We start from the raw sequence: 18,868 nt of genomic DNA on the forward strand, positions 1-18,868 counted from the left end.
GTTTTCGTTGCCTTCGGACCACCGCTGCACCGTGGCGGCTCGTTCGCTAAAAACTTCTCGCTCGCTTCGTCAGAATGATTTATCGACGTATTGGCAGGGGAGCGTGGCGGCTCCATCCATCTCGTCTGGTCGCGAATCGTTTCCAGGTTACTCGAGAAAGCAGTTTAGCGGTACACCCTCGCGAATGCACCGACGCGACCGTTTGTTCCTCCTTTCCTTTCGCGCGACGATGATGAAAAATAACGCTGTTCCACGGCACCACAACTATTCTTCCTGCTTCGTTTAATCACGTTCAGCTACGAATTGGCTTATTGTCGGAGGAAAATTGCCGAGTTCCTTGATACGCTGAAACTACCATAACGCGACCAGATGACGGGAGTCTCGAATCTTGTTGTCTTTTTGCAAGTAGTAAAGATATGACGGTTAAAAAATTGCGATCGTAAATGAAAATCTACGATAATTACAATAGAAACATCTTTGCTGCGACTTTGAAACGTAGAGTCGTTATTTTTTTATGTGGCGTATTCACTAGAGTGATAAAAGGTGATTTTTACTAAATTACTACGAGATTTTCGTGATAAGTAAACCATGTTATTTTATATCTCTACTTTCTGTGATACGTCTATCGATATTACTTGATATTGTTATCAGAAATTTTCCGTAGCATATCTACGATGTACGTACTTAAATCCTTTGTCTCTCAAAAATTTTCTGTACACAAATATCGAGAATAAAATATCGACAACTAAGCGTCTTTCAAAATGTTCATTACAACGATTGTGAGAATGTCTGCGGTCAAAGTATACATAAATTTACTATATCGTTGGAATGAAGAGCTTGTCTGCATTAAATAAATATATTGAAATATTTCTAAATTCATAAAATCTACTCTCTGAAAGAAAAATTCTACATTCAACAAGATCAGTCATAGCCATTATGAATACCATTTTCTACGATTCTTACAACATATACAAAAACGTATCTTGAATCTTTACGCAGCTCATTAATTGAAACTCGAATCACGAAAGCTATAATTAAAACACGTGATCAATCACGCAACGTCCACTTGATAATTCTTTGCGCGATATTCGCGGAAAATTTTGCCACAGCTGCTCGCGACAGCGAAATGTATTTTTGCGGCGCGTTAATCAAGCGACGAAAATAAATCAAACAGTTCCGGATATTGTTCCCGGGTCAACGGTTAGACTTCCGCTATGAAGACGTGCAAACGAATCAGGGATTCGGACTAACCGGGGCGAAAGTTGCTCGACGAAAGTTCCCCTTCCTAACTTTCATTACGATCCTTTCCCGTCTTTTCTTGCTTCTCAGGCAAGTTCGCTCGAGGTATGATTGGAAAAGTTGCTGGAATTGGTCATTGGTTATTTTCGAACGTGCACATGCGTCGATAACACGCATACGATTAGCGAAGAAACTACAAAGTAGAATTGATATGTATTTTTATTCTGGTTTCGATCGTTGACGATGATGCCACGAAGGCGATAGACAGTTCAAAACCAATTTTTTTAGAATTAAAAATTTCACAAGATAATTACTTAATCAGCATCTCTTTGGAATTCAAGAAAGCGTTTCATATTTTCAATTACAACATCCTAGCAATATTCTAATTATAACGTTTGAGATATATTCTTGCATTCCGAGGATATATTTCACTCGAGTCTTTACAAATTGTTTAATAATTATACACGAATGACTTTGAACTCGGCGCCTATGCGCTCATATATCATCTCCAATGATCCACACAGCTCGTACATCGACCTTTGCGGTATTTTTGAAACACGAATACTTAGAAATCACAGAGATGCTTCTGTGGGGATTGGAGATTAATTACTTTCATTAAGAGAAAGTGAATGAACCGGTATTCTTGCAACAAACAAGACGAAAAAGATTGAGGTAGAAAGTTGCACTCTGCTATAAACCCGGCATTCGTGGATAGAGAGATAAATTACGAATTAATATTATCAATCTGTGTAAATATCCGAGTTTATAAATGATAAAGTAATACTTTATATACGTCACGTTACAATTTCAATACTTAAGATTACAAATTGATAAGGCAGAATTATGCGTTTATATACATACAAGATGTACTTTTTGTTAGTTTTGATAGACGACAAACGTCTTAATCGACGGGAAGTGTAACGTCATTCGTCTATTATGAAATTCTACTTTATTTTTCTTTTTTATTTTTCCATCTTGTAATATTCTTCGACAAAAATGCGTATTAAAACTCGCAATGCCAAAGAATATGTTTATCGTTAAATCTGTTTAGAAATCAGAAGTCAACTTTCGACAAATTGTACGAGCAACGTTGTAACAACGACGAAATGTAGATAACGCATTTTGGAGACAAAGATTATTATCATGCAAATGAGCATTTAGGAGTGTAGGGACAGATAGTTTCTTACAAGCTACGACCATACGTATCGCCGTATGTAATGTCGTCACTGACACATCTTCCTGCTAATACCGGATACAACTTGAGTATTCCGTGTTGCACACACGGTATCTATCCCTTAACCCAATTCCATGTGCTTAATACGTTAATCTCTGCGTTATACATATGTCAGTGTGTCACGCATTGAGAGCATTGATGTTGCGATAAACCGATAAACTTTCACAAATTAAATTCACACGGATTACAATCTCTTGCATACTATATATAAACGATTATAGTAGAAGTGATACACAAAATGAAAAAAAAAGATATATTTATATATAAATATAATTATGTCTCTACTTCAATAAAAGACAACTTCAATTAACTTTGTCAAAGTATCTAGATATTTTCACATTCCATACTATCTCACATACTTAGCTACAAAGAAAAATCCGCATGCAATCTATTCTACTCTTAAAAACATATAACCAACAAACCATTAACATTCGTCCACAAAACAATCAACGCCAAATTAACTTAGAATCTATCAAAAACTCATCTTCTACGTTCTCTGACCTCGACAATTGGTCTGCGAGTATTTCGTATCCGTATGGTAGCAAATTTTCCGTTCCAAATTTCGCGAGGTTGATCGAGGGGAATTTTCGGACGTCCAACAACAAAACTGAACTATTTTCCACGGCTTATCACTGCAGATGAGACAGGGTTTATCAGCTACGCGACTCACGGCTACGCGACACAAATAGTTGGCGTTTGCACGACACGTGGTGCACGTGCACCGTCTGTGAGTGACTGATACGGACGTGGATCGGTTGTTTAACGCTATGCGATTGAACGCGACGAGTCGATCGGTTCTCCAATGGAACTACGGAATAACGAGTCGTTCGATTCGACTCGTGATCGAAGTTCCCATTCGAAGAGGCGTTTAACGACTCCGTTTAAGAGTTCTCGGAGTTTCACACGAATATTTCTTCGAGATGATGCAATGGACTGTGATTTGAGAGCTGGTGAAGTCGTTCAGCGATGCGCGAGAAAATGTTTGACATTGTTTGATAAAACACTTGTTGGCAAGATGAATTTTTGTGAGAGGATCTTCCTCATGAGGTTCGAAAACCATATGGAGATATCTTCGAGATGAACTTTTGGCTTGTAGAAGATATGAACACTTATTTTTTTACTGATGTTGTAATTATTCGTAGCCTTTCTAAAATGCGTGTATAATAAGGAATAATTATGAAGATCGTAGCAAATAAAATATTTTAATTAAATTATCTTCTGTCTGCTCCTTATTTGTTGTTAAGTACTACTATGTTATATACAAGCTTGATAAACAAGATTTTTATAATATATTATAGACAATTTAGATGACTATTTATTTTTTAAAACATTTACTACGTAGCATACGGACATAGTTGATATGCCAGTCATTTAGCAATTTGTATATTTTATAAAAGATATGTCTATTAGATATGTCTAATTTCCATTATTAATTGATACTTTAAGATAACGTGTGCATTAAGAGGCACAATAAAAATAATTAAATTAAATTATGTTAATACGTTAACTTAATTATACAAATTTACTGATTCCATTTATAACATTACGTATATTTATAACATTTATAACTTTACGTATATCTTTACCTATTAGTTACGCCAGTAGAAACTGTGTTAATGTGCTATTGATCGATAAGACGCAAAGCTCGTTAAACACGAAAGAGCTCTAATTATTTGAAATTTTCGACTATTGAATTCAATCTAGCGATCCTAATCGACTCAATTGACACAAATTTGCAAGATACGAAAAGTCGTATTTTTAGAGAATAATACGAATGGTGGTTATAAATAGGGGCGAAACAGGGGAAGGATAATTCTAAAAAGAAACGTGGATCATACAGCCAGGAAATATCAGAGAGACGTGTTATTTCAGAAATAGAGACGAACCGAGACCTTTCACGTTTCAGATTCCAAATCGAGGCTCGCGATCGAAGCCACCTTTCACTTTTGGTACCGTACGAGCACCGCGTCCGTCTCAATTAGCATAAAATGTCAGTGAAAGAAAGTTCAAAGCTATCGATTCACGCCAATAACTCGAGGAATGCCACTACATTGAGCAACCAAACGAATCGTATTAATCTGTTGCTAGCGTAATTCCATTGCGCTGAACCTACTGCATTGCTAATAAGCGCATACTGCGCATAGACTAATAAATTCGATCTTATCTAGCTGAAATTCCATCGATTTATATGAGCTTGGGATTTCTTTCATTCCTAGAGAATTCAATCACAAAGGCTAATTTGTGTTCAGTAAAAAAGGATTTCAAGACGATTTGCGTTGTTTGTTAAAATTTATTCTGTACTTATGAATATTCATAAATATCCATAAATTCAATTAATTTGATTTGTAACATGAAATTTAGTAAAATCTCTGAAACCATAGTTAGAATGTTTAATTAAAACTTTGACAAAAGATCTACTGATGATTTTGCATTAAATTCTTAGATTTTTATTTTGTGTTTAAATTTTCTAATTATGTAAATTTTATAGTAAGTATACTTTTCTACATTGTCAAGAAGAATTCAATTTATCAGATCTAAAAATTACTGTCTAATTAAACGAGCTCCTGCTAACTAAATCTGCTTATTTGTCCTATTAACGATGTTTCTTTCTTTTTTTTCATGTGAATGAAAAATAATAGATAATAAGGAAAATTGACTAAGTGCTATTAAGCGTACGAATCGTTTGTCCTCGACATGTCCAGTGAAATTAATTAAGTTACCATTGAAGAACTATATATATAGTAATTTTCTACAGAAGACTTCTATACAAGTCCATATAAAAAATATTTCTTCCTAAGTGTCTAAGATTTAATTTACATTTAAATTCTTTAGTACCAAAGTCGCTCTAAAATTACAGAACAAGCCTTCTGATAAAAAAAGGTCTCGAGATCAACGGTTATAATACGTTAAAGCCAAAACTACGAAAAACCAGCTAGAAGAACCCCCCAAAAAGGAAAGACGAGAAGCAGGAAAAAAGTTACATGTACATGAAAAGTGGCTGTGCGAGCCAGGGAGACACAAAGAGAACGTAAGAGGAGAAACAAGGGTAGGGGAAGTGCAAGCACGACGACAAAAAGAATAATCGGTGAAAGGCGAGCAGTCGCAAGAAACGGGAAAACAGAGCGGGCAGTATAAAATTGCGCGGTGCAATTTAAATTTTCGGACCAGCTCGCCAGGGTTTCCAACTTTTTCAATGTGTACATACACTTTTAAAAGGAGTCGTTGTATAATGTAGAACACCCTCGTATCGTCCAACCTCCCCCTTCAACGCTATCTTGTTCGCGAATTTGTACGCGCACATAGAATATGCGTACGTAGTGACGGTCTCGAGTTTCCCAGGGGTTACTATTTAACGCCATGTTTTTCCATTTCTTTTCCCCTGCCATCGTAGCTCGTTTTAAGGGTGGGCGCTGGAGAATTTACGGTCCGCCCAATTCCTCCAGATATTTCTTTTTCCTCTTTTTTTTTTCTCTTCTTTCGCTTTTTCTTTTGGTTCTTCCGTGTGAAGCCGGTTTCCCCTTTGGTCCGTTCGTGAAATCATTCGACGAGTCCTGCTGGCAGGCGAACGTATTTGACTTTCATATTCGGCACGCGTGAGCACTTCTGTCCCTCTGAGCTCCACCATGGGGATACGACTGGAGGATGAATTTATGGAGCGACTGGTAACGGGTCCTCTTCTCGTCCCAGTGAAAACAGAATCGTTTCGCAAATCTCTCGCGAGTCGTAGTGCTATTTTTTCCACTTCTTAATTAACGTGTTTGTCTGTTCGCCGCGTTAGTATCGTTGCTAATCGGTTCTGAATTAATTGGCAGACTGAGGATTACATTTATGGAAAATTTAGTGATATACAAATGCACAGAATACATGTAGTATAGAAGAGATAGATAAAATGTTTGTTATATTATTTGGTGGGTGAAATAAATATTAACTCGGATCTTGTTTCGTTAATTACGTTTATACAAATTTGTATTAGTAATAGTGGATGCTATTTTAAAGCGGCAAAATCAATTCCATAGCCTGCATATGTTACCGCATATTATATGATTTATATCAGAACTAGAAATTTTTATCCGAATAAAGAAAAATATTGCTCGACCTTAACAAAAGATATTCGATTTTACCCAATTGCTAATAACAAAAGATCGTAAAGTATGAATTTTTTTACGGTCACGTTATTCTTCCACGTAATGCAAATTATAGCTCGAACAACGACAAAGTTATTATCGTGGGTATGAAGATTATCTTGTTAATTGTTCGCAGGGCCTTCTACCGTAGCCAGATAATAGACTACTGGCCTTGGTACACGAAATACAAATGGTTCCTATAGTCCGAGATTTTAAAGCCGCTTCCACAACATCTATATTTCATTCATAATATACATTTTCATAATTCTATTGTTATTGTACATAAATTGTCATAATATATACACTGCCAATAATAAGTATTAAGGCACTTGGTGATATTTGGTATGCGTCGAATGTTTTTCACTGCTTTCATACATTTTCTACTTCTTCTACTACCACAAATCTGTTATTTCACTCGTTTTAATAAGGTAGCACATTAAATAAAGTGGAATTTATTAGTTTTCCCATAAGTATGACGATTAAATGTTCTAATACTCACGGCCAGTAATATATTTAAATTACATTCATGAACGCATTTTTGCAAAAATTAGAGAAATGAAAAATAAACGAGAAACGATCTTCCATTCACGGTTCTTTAATAAACCGACAATTACTCCAATTCGCAGCGTCGGTCTCTCGTAAAATAGCTCGATATCCAACGAGACGAGTTTCTTCAATTTTTAATACCGGAGACGGAAATCCACTACTTTTCTTCTTTGCTTCGTTTAATTATTTCCACGTAAAGCTAGCGTGATTCCACTCAAGCACAGGTTGCTCTCTTTCTTTCTATCTTTTTACATTTCTCCTGGGCAAGCATTGCCCGCGTCGAAATTCAATGAAAAGCCATGTTACACGTTTCACTCAGGAATGCCGAGAGCTTACGGCTTACGGCATCGAGAAATTTCATAAGAACGAACCGGTTTGGTTCTCGAATTACCCGCCGCGCCGCCGCGATGTTGCACCGCGCGAGGAATCCCAAGGTTTGTTCAAAGTGTCAAATATCGGAGAGGAAGACGATATTCAGCAAAGACGGAACCCATAAGGGACAGTGTCTAGAATCCTGTGCGAAAATTACGCCGGTGAATGGAATTTCATTAGGCGAAAAGAGAGCCGAGACAGTTTGGATCAGCCACGCTGTTTTTCTGCGAACACGCGTTTCTTAAGATCTTATTGTTCTTAGTTCGCTTTTCTTAGATCTGTTTCAACGATAAACGTACGTCCACGTGTCTGTTCTGTAATAATAACGAGCTTATGGACTTTGCTATTAGTTGGGAAAAAATCTGAAGAAAAATTCTGTTACAAAGATTAGGATGTTAACGTATCAGTTAGATTATGTGTTATGATTGTGATTAGATAATGTATCTATTGATTTAAGTAGCCCAGTTTCAGAAGGACTTTTATAAAGATTGTTGACTTGTTATAATTTTCTCATCATCATATTCAGATTTATTGTATCTCATAATTTCGTTATGAATAGATAACTACGTATATACTAAACTTATATTTTAATATTCGATGTATTATTTTTAATATTACAATCGAAGGCTTGTTATTCACATTTTAATCAAAAACTGGATCAATATTACTTTTTATATTCGACGTTCGCTATATTCACATCAGCTGTACAAACAATCACTTTCCTCGGATATCATATACCTCTGCAGTGATATTTAAAAAGAATGTACATAATACTGCAATAATACAGTGTATATCAATTTTATTTACGATTAACATTTACTGGTGGTATTATTGTATGGCAAAAAATGATCTAAATCATCGAAAGATAAAAGCCATACGAGCCATTTCACTTTATTTTCGCGATAATATCACAGCGAAAATCACCGCGTTTATCCGGATATTTTGAATAAAACACCGATTCTTCCATCATTTTTGTGTTCTTTTCGTGAAAAACAAAATATGTATCGTATTCGTTCACGCATCGCAAAATAATCCTACAATCCAAATGTTAAATGGCAACGAACGATACGAGCCGGGATTTCACCATTGTTCATCGGCTGTGACGAAAAGCTGATTTGAATGGCTGGTAAACGTTTAACATTGATCGCCTGCACATTTTTGTCGCGAAATTGACGAACGAGCTTCCGTTACTTCGCATCTGGCCGCTGTAAACAAGCCGAATAAAATTTCGCCGCTCGTGCTCGTGAAATTCGTTCCAGCTCGATTAAAAAAAATAATGTATTTTCATAGGAATGTCCACTGTGTGTCGAATACCGAACATAGCATTGTATCTATGGCAACAAAAGCATTTTATGGTCGTTAGAACGCCGAGCCAACGGCGTTCCGTCGATTGGAAAATTGAAGTAATTATGTAATACGATCAACAAATGTAGGAAAAATATGTTGTGCTCGACGAATAAAGTTGAGAATATAATTACGATTCGCTGTTTCTTTGGAAAAGTGATAAAGACGGTGAAAAATATCTCGTTTATTTGTCTGATACACGCGATGTCATGGTGTCTCAGCGTGAGTTTGCACTACACGGGAAGACAAACATAAACGTCATTAGAGGCGTCTACACATGAACTAATTGCAGGTTCAACTCGAAATTGTTAACTGTAGCACGTGAATCTACCATCTACATACGTAATTTCTAGCTTCGAGTTTATGAATATCATTCGCAAACCGAGCACTTACTTTCAATATTTCAAATCTGTTTACTACTCGTGAGCGATCTTTAGCTTGATCGTGTATTCCTCGTTCATAAATTTCCTCATTTTTAGACAAATGTAAAGAAACTGATATTTTGTAACGTATACTTTTCGCCTGAATTCGTTACTAAAATAGAGCAAGGTTTGTCATTAAAACGAAGCATATTTTTCACTTGAGTTTCAAATAAATTGAAAATGAAGTTTTTTGTTATTAAAGTAAGGCAATCACAATTAAAAACCTAATCTTTCACTGAAAGCATTGCTTTCTTTTGCATTTATTATTAATTACATCATTGAAATTATATAATCCCATATAAATTTATTCTAACGAGACATCGCGTAATTATCTATTCCCATTGTTTCTTTCATTGTCTGTTAGTCCGATCAGCGTTAATTAACGAGCACGATTTACTAACCTTGATTTTTATTTACCCAGACTAGAATTACCGATTATTAAGCAGAGGACAATCGCGTTCGTGATATGATGGGGAACATCACGCGATACGGCGATTATAAAACTATAAAGCGTTAGAAAACGTGGAAACAAGCGTCTGGCTGGAACCCGACGTCCATACTTCCGGTTTCGCGCGAATACCGACGCGATAATGTTCGTCCTTCCGCGGGCGAGCAGGAATTGTCTTGTTACAAGCGCCGGAAATACAAAATACGCGAGAACGAAAAAGCGACGCGAAAACATCAAAGCGATCTTTTTGTCATCGCTGGTTTCCACGGTGAACACGCTTTAATTGCACCTGACTTTGACGGACGAAACGATGGTTTTCTGCCGCAACGAAATTGTACAATAATTTGTGATATAGTACTAGCGGTGACGTAGTAGTCGGTAATGAAAATTATACTGAGACACGTGACTACAAATAGAAATAAATGAATAAATGAATAGAAATGAATGAATAAATCTACAAAAAGAAACTCGTGAATTATCGTTTGCCAAATAATCTGTCCGATTAAAATAATTCGCGGTATTTCCTGCTTGGATTTCATAAATTCTAATTTATTCTATTGTATTAGGAAGTTAGAAATCTTCCGCGAAAACCGTAACAAGTTTCGAAAACCACGGTAGGATTAACAAAAAGTATTAAATTAAAATAAAGAGAGAAAAATAAAAGAACATCATAAAAATGGAAATATAGAAATTCTGATCACTGAAACTTATTGCAGAAACAAATTACGTAATTGCACTCATTGTAACGTAGATGTTAACACAACGTAGAGAAAACTAACACTTATTCCTTATAAACTGTGCACGAGTGGTCGTTCGATTAATACATTTCACTCTAAACTCTACGTGTGGTCGTGCAAGGAGAAACATTTGCACAGAACTCGCGTTAATCAGCGATAATGCGTGCGCGAGGTGTAATCAATTCAGAGCCCAATAAAACTGTTTTAATCGGTCGACAAGCGCAATATTCACCGGGCTATAAACGCGTGAGTCTACATCGTCGAAACAAAAATTATTGCTTCTATCTAGGTCAAATTGCCTATATTAAATTCCCTATATAAATAATATTCCCTATATTATTAAAATAAACTATCCAGATATCTATCGGCTATATAGATACTATACGAATCACTTGTTTCGATGATTTATCGAGGAATTTGCTTATTGCGGTTAATATCCTGAAATCGAGTTTACTTTAATTATGAAACCAAATCACCAACTGTTGGTAGTTTCGATTGTTAAGGGCAGATGTTGAATTTTAACATGTTCCCACGCATTTTGTATTTTTTAAATATATTTTTTTTTATTTAACGGCGAGGAGTTCTATTTAAATTGTAGAAATTCAATCTCAAAGAGAATATTTATATAGGATGACATGCAACTGGGTCAAATGATCTCTGATTATTATTGTGCAACGTGCTGTTACCCGTCCTTTCTCATCTGCTATAGAATTATATGGGCGTGAATATATCTTACATTTTATTAACCCGATTAAGCGATGGAAATAATATTTTGAAATAGTTGGACTTTAATTGACGATTATTTATGGACCTTCTTTAATCCCTGCAGTTCATATCAAACTGAGCTCGATATTCGAATTCGTCCCATCTTTTAGTTCTTAGGATACAAAATACATTGTTTCGTACTAAAGAAAAAATTTTCGTATTGAAATGAAAGAGTCGATGGTTACGAAAATGTGAAAATTTCCTCCAATTACGAATATACCTTAGCTTATGAAGCTTTTGAAAATAACTTACTGAATATGTATCAATTAGAATGGAACGTCAAATTTGTAATTCTTTAATTTCTTCTAACATTTCTTTTACCGTAATGATAAACTGATATGATCTAAGGAAGGCACGCGTTCCTGTCTTAAGGAATTTTGCAACTACACAATGCGCTATACATAATTACTCGTGCCAATCCAATTAGTATAAGAAAATAAATATCGCTTACAAGATATTATTATATATATATTTTAAAATATATATATTTTTTAACCAACAAAAATAATCTATTGCTACATATTTCGTCATTCTAACGGATATTAAAAAATATTTGCGAAAAAAAAAAAACACTTCGAGACGCAACTTATTCGATAGCACATAAATACGATAGTTGAACTTCCTCCTTGAACCACTAATCATCTCCCTCGCACATGTCTGTCTCGTTGCAATCAAAAAACCAAATATCATTTGTCCCAGTTGCGTAGACCACAAACATACGTAATATATGTGTATTATGTAAACGACGTTAGTCAACGAGGGAAAATAATTTACTGTTAGATATTTCGTCATTCTAAAAAAACAAATTCTAAGAAATTATGTGTGTAATTCAAGGAATTAAAAATCACTGTGTGATATGATAACGGGCGATATCTATAGAAAAACTTATCGGGGCACAATATTTTTGCGATAGGAGAAAAATGGCGATAATGAAACTTTGATGAAACCTGACTTCTTGTCGAAAACTTGACTCAACGTATCTTCACGAATGGTCGTGCTCCCTGCGTTCCTAGATAAGATACCGTAGGCGCTGATAAAGCGATCTCTCGTTCGTTCGAGTCAGTCTCCCCTAGCGAGGAAGAGCAATCTCTAGCAAGTCTCTCGCGGGAGGCGTCGCTAAAATAATTCAGGACTCCCGAGGCGAGATCGGGTCCAACTTCTCCCTCGCGAGAGCATTCCTCGAGGATCTACGAAAATACGATTCCCGGCAAATGTCTACTTCGTTACTGGCGCGCTATAAATAGACCCAAACGGCCTTGGTCAACCTTCTTCGAGTTCGTCGACATTGGTAACCGGTATCCTCTCTCGGCCGACACTTCCACCAAAGAAGCTTCTGTCGGCCAGGGATTCCGAACTTTTGAGATCATACTCAGGGCACACGATGTCTAGACTCTTTTTTCTTTGTTCCGTTTGGTGTCGGGAGAAAAGTAATCGTTTCGGAGTATTTTACGTTAAGAGCTAAGAGACTTGCGATAGTTCGTTTTCTATTTATTCTATTCGATAGAATAATACAATTAAATTTTTTTGAAATTATAAGCACGAAGTTATAAAATACTAGAGAGATTATTTGATCTTTTGAACGATGCTTATAATGGAACAGTGTTGAAACTGGACCATTTTTAGTTGAAATTATTTACGGTTTCGTTTCAACCGAGACTGATATTTGATGTGTTTCACAGAGTGGTAATGGTAAGTAGTTTAACCTGTTTTCAAGTTAGACGAGACAGTATAACGATGCGAGGTAATTTGTACTTGGTTTTACAGGCTAGCAAAATTCTGATATCCTGCTGTTACTTGAACAGTGATTCTCATTTATAAACACTATGTTACATACATATTGATTTAATGGTATCACGCTACCGAAATATTATAACAGAAGTAAATTTCATTTAAAACCAGATACAGTCGTTTGGAATTATCAAACAACGTACGAAATGAATACTTAATACACCAAGAACACGAGTATAGCGAAGAAACGGCCGAAATTAATGTTAATTAGCCTGGAGATATCGCGATCGTCGGGTTTGCAGCCACGATTTCTTGTCCCCGACATAAATCGTCCGATACGAAATCGGGAAATAAATCGATTCGCGAAGCATTGAATAAATCGGCGAGATAAGCCACGTTCATTATCCTCTTTCCTTCCGTTGATCGATGCATCGATACGCGTCGAGAAATTCCGAGATCGAAAGATACAGCCAGTAAGATATCGAGAGCTCCGTTTCTCAATACACTTCCCGAACGTTAAATACGAGTAAACTGGTCACGAACGAGACTTCCTGGCCAAGGGAATTCCAACACGAATTTCCCCTTGTCGACACAAAGAAGCTCGCACAAAGACATCGCAAGACTAATCTGCAATAAATTTGATCAGCAACGCGAGACAGATTAAAATAACTCGCTCTCGACTATAAACCAATCATTAGGAGAAGCCGAAACAATGGAAAACGAAAAAGTTTCGCGAAAATTCACTTTCCGTTGGCTAACCGTATATATTCGTTTAATCCCGAAACCACGATGCGTTACAACAAAGCCAGCAGCCGCAACGAACGGAAAAAGTCACGAAGACGAGTTATCCGCGTTACCTCGAGCCTGTAATCAATTTCCCTGGTGAATTACGCCATCCGCGCGGCACACGTGGAAACCGTACATGTGGAAGAAAACACAGCAGCATTGGAAGAGAACGATCGATTTTCGATCGAGTGCACTGATCTGTCGTCACTTTTCAATTTCCAACTATAGAATCGACGCAATGATATCGAGTCGTGAGACAAGAATAAACGATAATCGCGAGTCGAACTCATGAACGACGAGCATTGAACAAAGAGACATTTACGCGTCGCATAAAAGATGTAATCGTTGTATGAATTTACCTGTTTCTGGAGACGCGAATGGATGAGAATTGAAGCAAGTCAGCCGAATAAATCGTTGTATTCTTCTGGATATCAACGAACGTGTCACAAATACTTCTTCAAAAATTCTTTTTCTTATCGGCGGTTTACAGCTTCTCACGAATATCTTCTCCTTCTTTTCGTAGCTTCTTTCACTTTTTTACTTCTTTCGATGAAAGAACAAGCCTTTAATTAAACGCACCAAACGTGAATATCGAATCGCTGTTTCGTCTATCGCCAATTATCATTCGCGTTTTCACTTTTCCGAACACACTGGGTTATCGAACGATCTAACCGACGCGACTTCTGCACTTCGTATTACACATACATACGTATAACGACGCACTCTCTCGAGCGAAGGGCACGATGCTTGTTTATATTTTTCAAATTTCAACAGATTTCTCAAACGCACATCGTCACGTGTAATTCACGACACCGAACGAGTCAATAAACACAACGATCTTATTCGAACGTTTCGACTAAGCCTGGCAGAGTTTTTGTCGCGACACGACCACGCATAACCTGTTTACCGGATGCACAGACACCGTCGAGACTTCCCTTCGAGAAACGTCTAGCTGGCGATGTTGGTCCCACGAACAAGTAAATTCTTCCGTTGACGCGCCGGAAGGTTCGACGTCGTATCGACGGCGTTGCCAGTGATACGTTTCCGTCGCGCGAAATCACAGACACGTGTGTCTCGAACGTGAGTTACAGACGAGTCAAACGAAACGCCGCAATCATGTACGACAGAGCAACGATATGATTGAATATTAATATCAAACAAATAAGAACAACGATTGAATTATTAGCGACTACGTCGAGTAAATAACGTAGTCGTCAGACTTTCGATCTCGCGAAATATTTTCTACACGTTTAACATCGACGATTCATCGACGAGACTTTTATGCATTCGAGGAACACAATGGGAACGCGATACGATCGATAAGCGTGTCGTAGATCGCGTATCGGTACGAAATTCAGTAGTAACAGCCGCCAAGGACGGAAAGTGGACAATACGTATAAAGCTATCAATTTCAACTACTAATTGTACGTACTCTTCTTAACGATCCATTAAAAAGAAGGAATCATTCGGAAGATTATTATTAGCACGCAGAAGAATTTTCAACGAAGAAGTCGACATCCAAGAACATACTCTTCGTCCGACTATTATACTTTAGTTTCCAATTCTATGGTTTTCCTAGTACATTCTTACAGCTCCGCAACCTCTGGGAACGAAGGTCGGATTCTTGAAAACGTGTTAAAAGATCACAACGAACGCGAAGCAGAATTTTCCTTTTCTGCGTGAATCGTTTTTAACGTTGGAAATATAGTGCTGATTATCGCTGTGACTCGTGGCCCTGTTGTTCTTCGTTGCTCGTTCACTACACCGGAAACATGCACCTGTGGGTAGATCCTTCTAAGTATTTCTACTCCCTTTTCTCCGTTCACTTCGTTCTTCCAGCGGTGAAACAACGTTACTGAACGACACACTCGCGCGCGATCGCGTCCGCCGGAGCACTGACACGACTCAGGATTCCACGAGTGACTGCAGCCGCATACACGACTCGAGTCGAACGACTTCGCTGCTCGGCGCCACGACTCGTCGAGCCGAACGGATCCGAATCCCTACGAACCGTTTCTTTGCGCTGCCGTTGGCCGCGACTCGCGCGCACTACGGCTCCGACTGCTCGCCGTGATGGAACGCGTCCCATCGTCGAGCTCTTCAACCCTTTGCGCTCGTATTCGGCTCGGAGATGGTTGCCGTGCTGGTCAGAATTCATTTCCATCCTACGAACGTTGATAAAATATAATCTCGTATGTAACGAATAGCTTAGAAAGTTTCTTTTTTTTTTTTAAGAATTATATGAAATTTTAAGAAGCGCGTTGACGAAGAGATGCGCAAACAGTGGCTGTCAGAGAGCAGATATACGATCGAAATGGTAAAAGTGTTGTAGTGACCGAGCAGATGTACGATCGAAATGGTAAAAGTGATTTGGTGGCTGAACGTACGACCGCAAAGGGTTAGTAAGTATTATACTTTAGTTCGTCGATGAAATCTTTGAAGAAGATCGAGGAAGGAAGATTTATATCGTGGAAATGTGAACAACTAAAGCTTCTGATGATTCTGTATCAACTGAATTTAACAATTGAAAATTTCTAACGTCGAAATTTTTGTTTTCAAACGTAACGTGAATTCTTTGAGGAAGATCCGGAGTTTGAGGAAGGAAGAAGATGTACGTCGTGAAAACGTGAATGATAAAAGCTTCTGATAATTTTGTATCTTGCGAGTCCGAGAAACGAGGTTCTGCAACATTCAAATTTATATTTTCGAACGTATCGTGAAGATCATAGAAGATTGTCTGTCTTCGTGAAAATGTCAATGACGAAAGACACTGACAATTTTGTATTTCTAGAGTTCGAGGCTTGAATATTTACAACATTGAAATTTTTATTTTCAAACGCGTTGCGAAATCTTTGAGGGAGATAAATTTGAGGATTTAAGATTCTGGAAAATTTGTTAAAAGTGTCCTCTTGGATGGTGGGTGAATGTGTTGATAAATTGAATCTTAAGCAAGAATTTTTAAACTTCACATTGTTAGGCGTGATGGTTTGAAGCTTCTATAAAGAATGTAAATATTCTGTTGAGTTAAAAAGTTTCAAAATCGAGGCATTTGAGAACATAGCAAACGTATTAATTGCTAATAAACGCATTGGAATTCGAATTTCACCTATTAAAAGTCTCTTTGGTTTCTTCTACCAAATAGTCTCCTCAATAGTTAGCCCAAACCTCAGAACCACTTCATTACAAAACCACGAGTCTATCAATAACCTAATGTACCTCCTCAATTCTAATAGCACTCCACGTTACAATCAAATTTATCTATTGATTTAACATACTTCTATTTAACATACCGTTAAACATTCTCCATAATACTAATCAATTCCTCGAAATAACATTGAAACTCAGTTTCAAAACGAAAATGAATATTCATAACTTAAAGGAATTTTTAATGAAATAAAAATGAATTCTGCCCAAGATGTTACTTAAAAAACTTGTAATATCTTTTCCTTCTGATTTAATTTTCAATTGAAACTAATTATAAGAACGAAGAACGATAATCTAAATATTTACCTACGTCGTGTTTTCTTACGCGTCCGATGTTATGCTCCTTTTTATAAAAATACGATATAATAATAATTAACAATAAAAAAGACGTATTATTATTAAAAGATACCACCTATTTTCTTATTATAATGTTATTTCCTCTTATTGGACTTAACAGATACAGATCGAACATAGTTTGAGATCGTTCGACAGGTCAATGGATGAGGTTTTCGATGGTGTTCAGGTGCGCGAGAACTGCGAAGATCGGTCATCGAACTTCGACACGGTTTGCCACGTCTGGGCTCAATTTACGTTCAGTTGCGAAAGCAGCCGACGCTCGAACTTTGGATTTACATTCAAGTAAATTGGAATGCGGCATTCGGCGCGGAATGTACGGAGCATGCTGATAGTAAGGCGACGTGTTTTCGTGAGGAGAACGTTCCCGGTTATCGAACACCCTGGCGACGTTATCGATATGCTAACTGGCTCAAAACTGTCACATAATTTGTCTCTGCTCGTAGGAGCTGCGGTCAAGCTGGTTACTCGAAGTTTACACTTCCTTCTCTGTAGAGGTGAACGAGGAGGCAGTACATACGCAGCTTTTTAGCTGCTGGTTTCTCTCATGTTTGAGATATACATCAATTATAAGAATCTTACAAAATGCACGTTATACGAAAAAATATTTAAAGCAAAATACTTGTTCCACTGTTTAGTAGATGAAAGAAATTACTACTTAGATGTTTTTTTTTATTTTTAGTTATGTGTCAATTATGCTCCTGAAAATATGAATTTGATAAAAATCATACGATATGATCATGATCTATATCATAATATTACGAATGTCAGTATAATTACGTGACAAGTTTCTTCTGCAATAGTGTTTCTAGGTTTAAAAAGGTCTAAAATTTTGTAACTGAGTGCGGTAGAGGGTAGAGAAAAATGTAGAAAATATGTTTCAGATGGACATTCTAGAGTTTTCTCAATTTTTGTTCAATGTCTCAAAAAGTTAAGGTTTTCATTTTATAAAGTTAAAAGTTTTATTACCTTATTTAAAAGTTATTAATCCACTTTTTCGGATTGTATTAAGTGTGTGAATAAATTACTAAGCAAATTATGAGAAAGTATTTCAAGTATGCGACGAGATGGAAGTTTCCATTTTCCGCAGCATATAATGACATAATACGATGATGAAGGTGGTTAATAAAGCGGAGAGAAACGTTTCATGAAGTGGGTCAATTGTTCAAGTATAAATTACGAAAAACCGATCGATCATCGAATTCGATTATACAATTAGTTGGACAACTTGGCTCCGTTCGCCACTTCAAACTTCCACCAACTTCTTCAAGCGAATCAAAGTGTACGTTCCATTTTAAGTTACGAAACTGTTTTCGAATACGGATCACCATTGATTATTGATTCTGGCTTACACTGCGTACTGAGAATATTAAGGGGGACATTAAATATTCTAACGGGTTTCGTATTTAAATGCTTAACCAAATACTTCAAACAAGGACAAAAAATTAAGGAACAAATTTAAAAAATTTTTTTTAAATTCCATGTTCACTTTTCGATCAACTAATTTTTCTACCCAAATCTTATTACAATCAATTTGCGATTATCTTTGGAAACTGATATCACAT

The 18,868-nt window shown here is 36.8% G+C and overlaps 1 protein-coding gene across 3 annotated transcripts in view; it reads right to left on the reverse strand.

Moving 5' to 3' along the window:
• Alpha-man-ia (alpha-Mannosidase class I a) overlaps positions 1 to 15,676 on the reverse strand; it is a 218,109-nt gene extending 202,433 nt beyond the window's left edge. For 2 of the 3 annotated variants that reach the window (XM_072009292.1, XM_072009291.1), the window contains exon 1: positions 14,105 to 15,676. The gene's annotated coding sequence lies outside the window, so the exon portion shown is untranslated. The remainder of the gene's footprint in view (positions 1 to 14,104) is intronic. The other variant, XM_072009293.1, reaches the window with a different exon arrangement.
• Positions 15,677 to 18,868: the final 3,192 nt, after the last annotated feature.

Source organism: Bombus fervidus, chromosome 8, assembly GCF_041682495.2.
Source record: "Bombus fervidus isolate BK054 chromosome 8, iyBomFerv1, whole genome shotgun sequence".
Classification (NCBI taxonomy): Eukaryota; Metazoa; Arthropoda; class Insecta; order Hymenoptera; family Apidae; genus Bombus; species Bombus fervidus.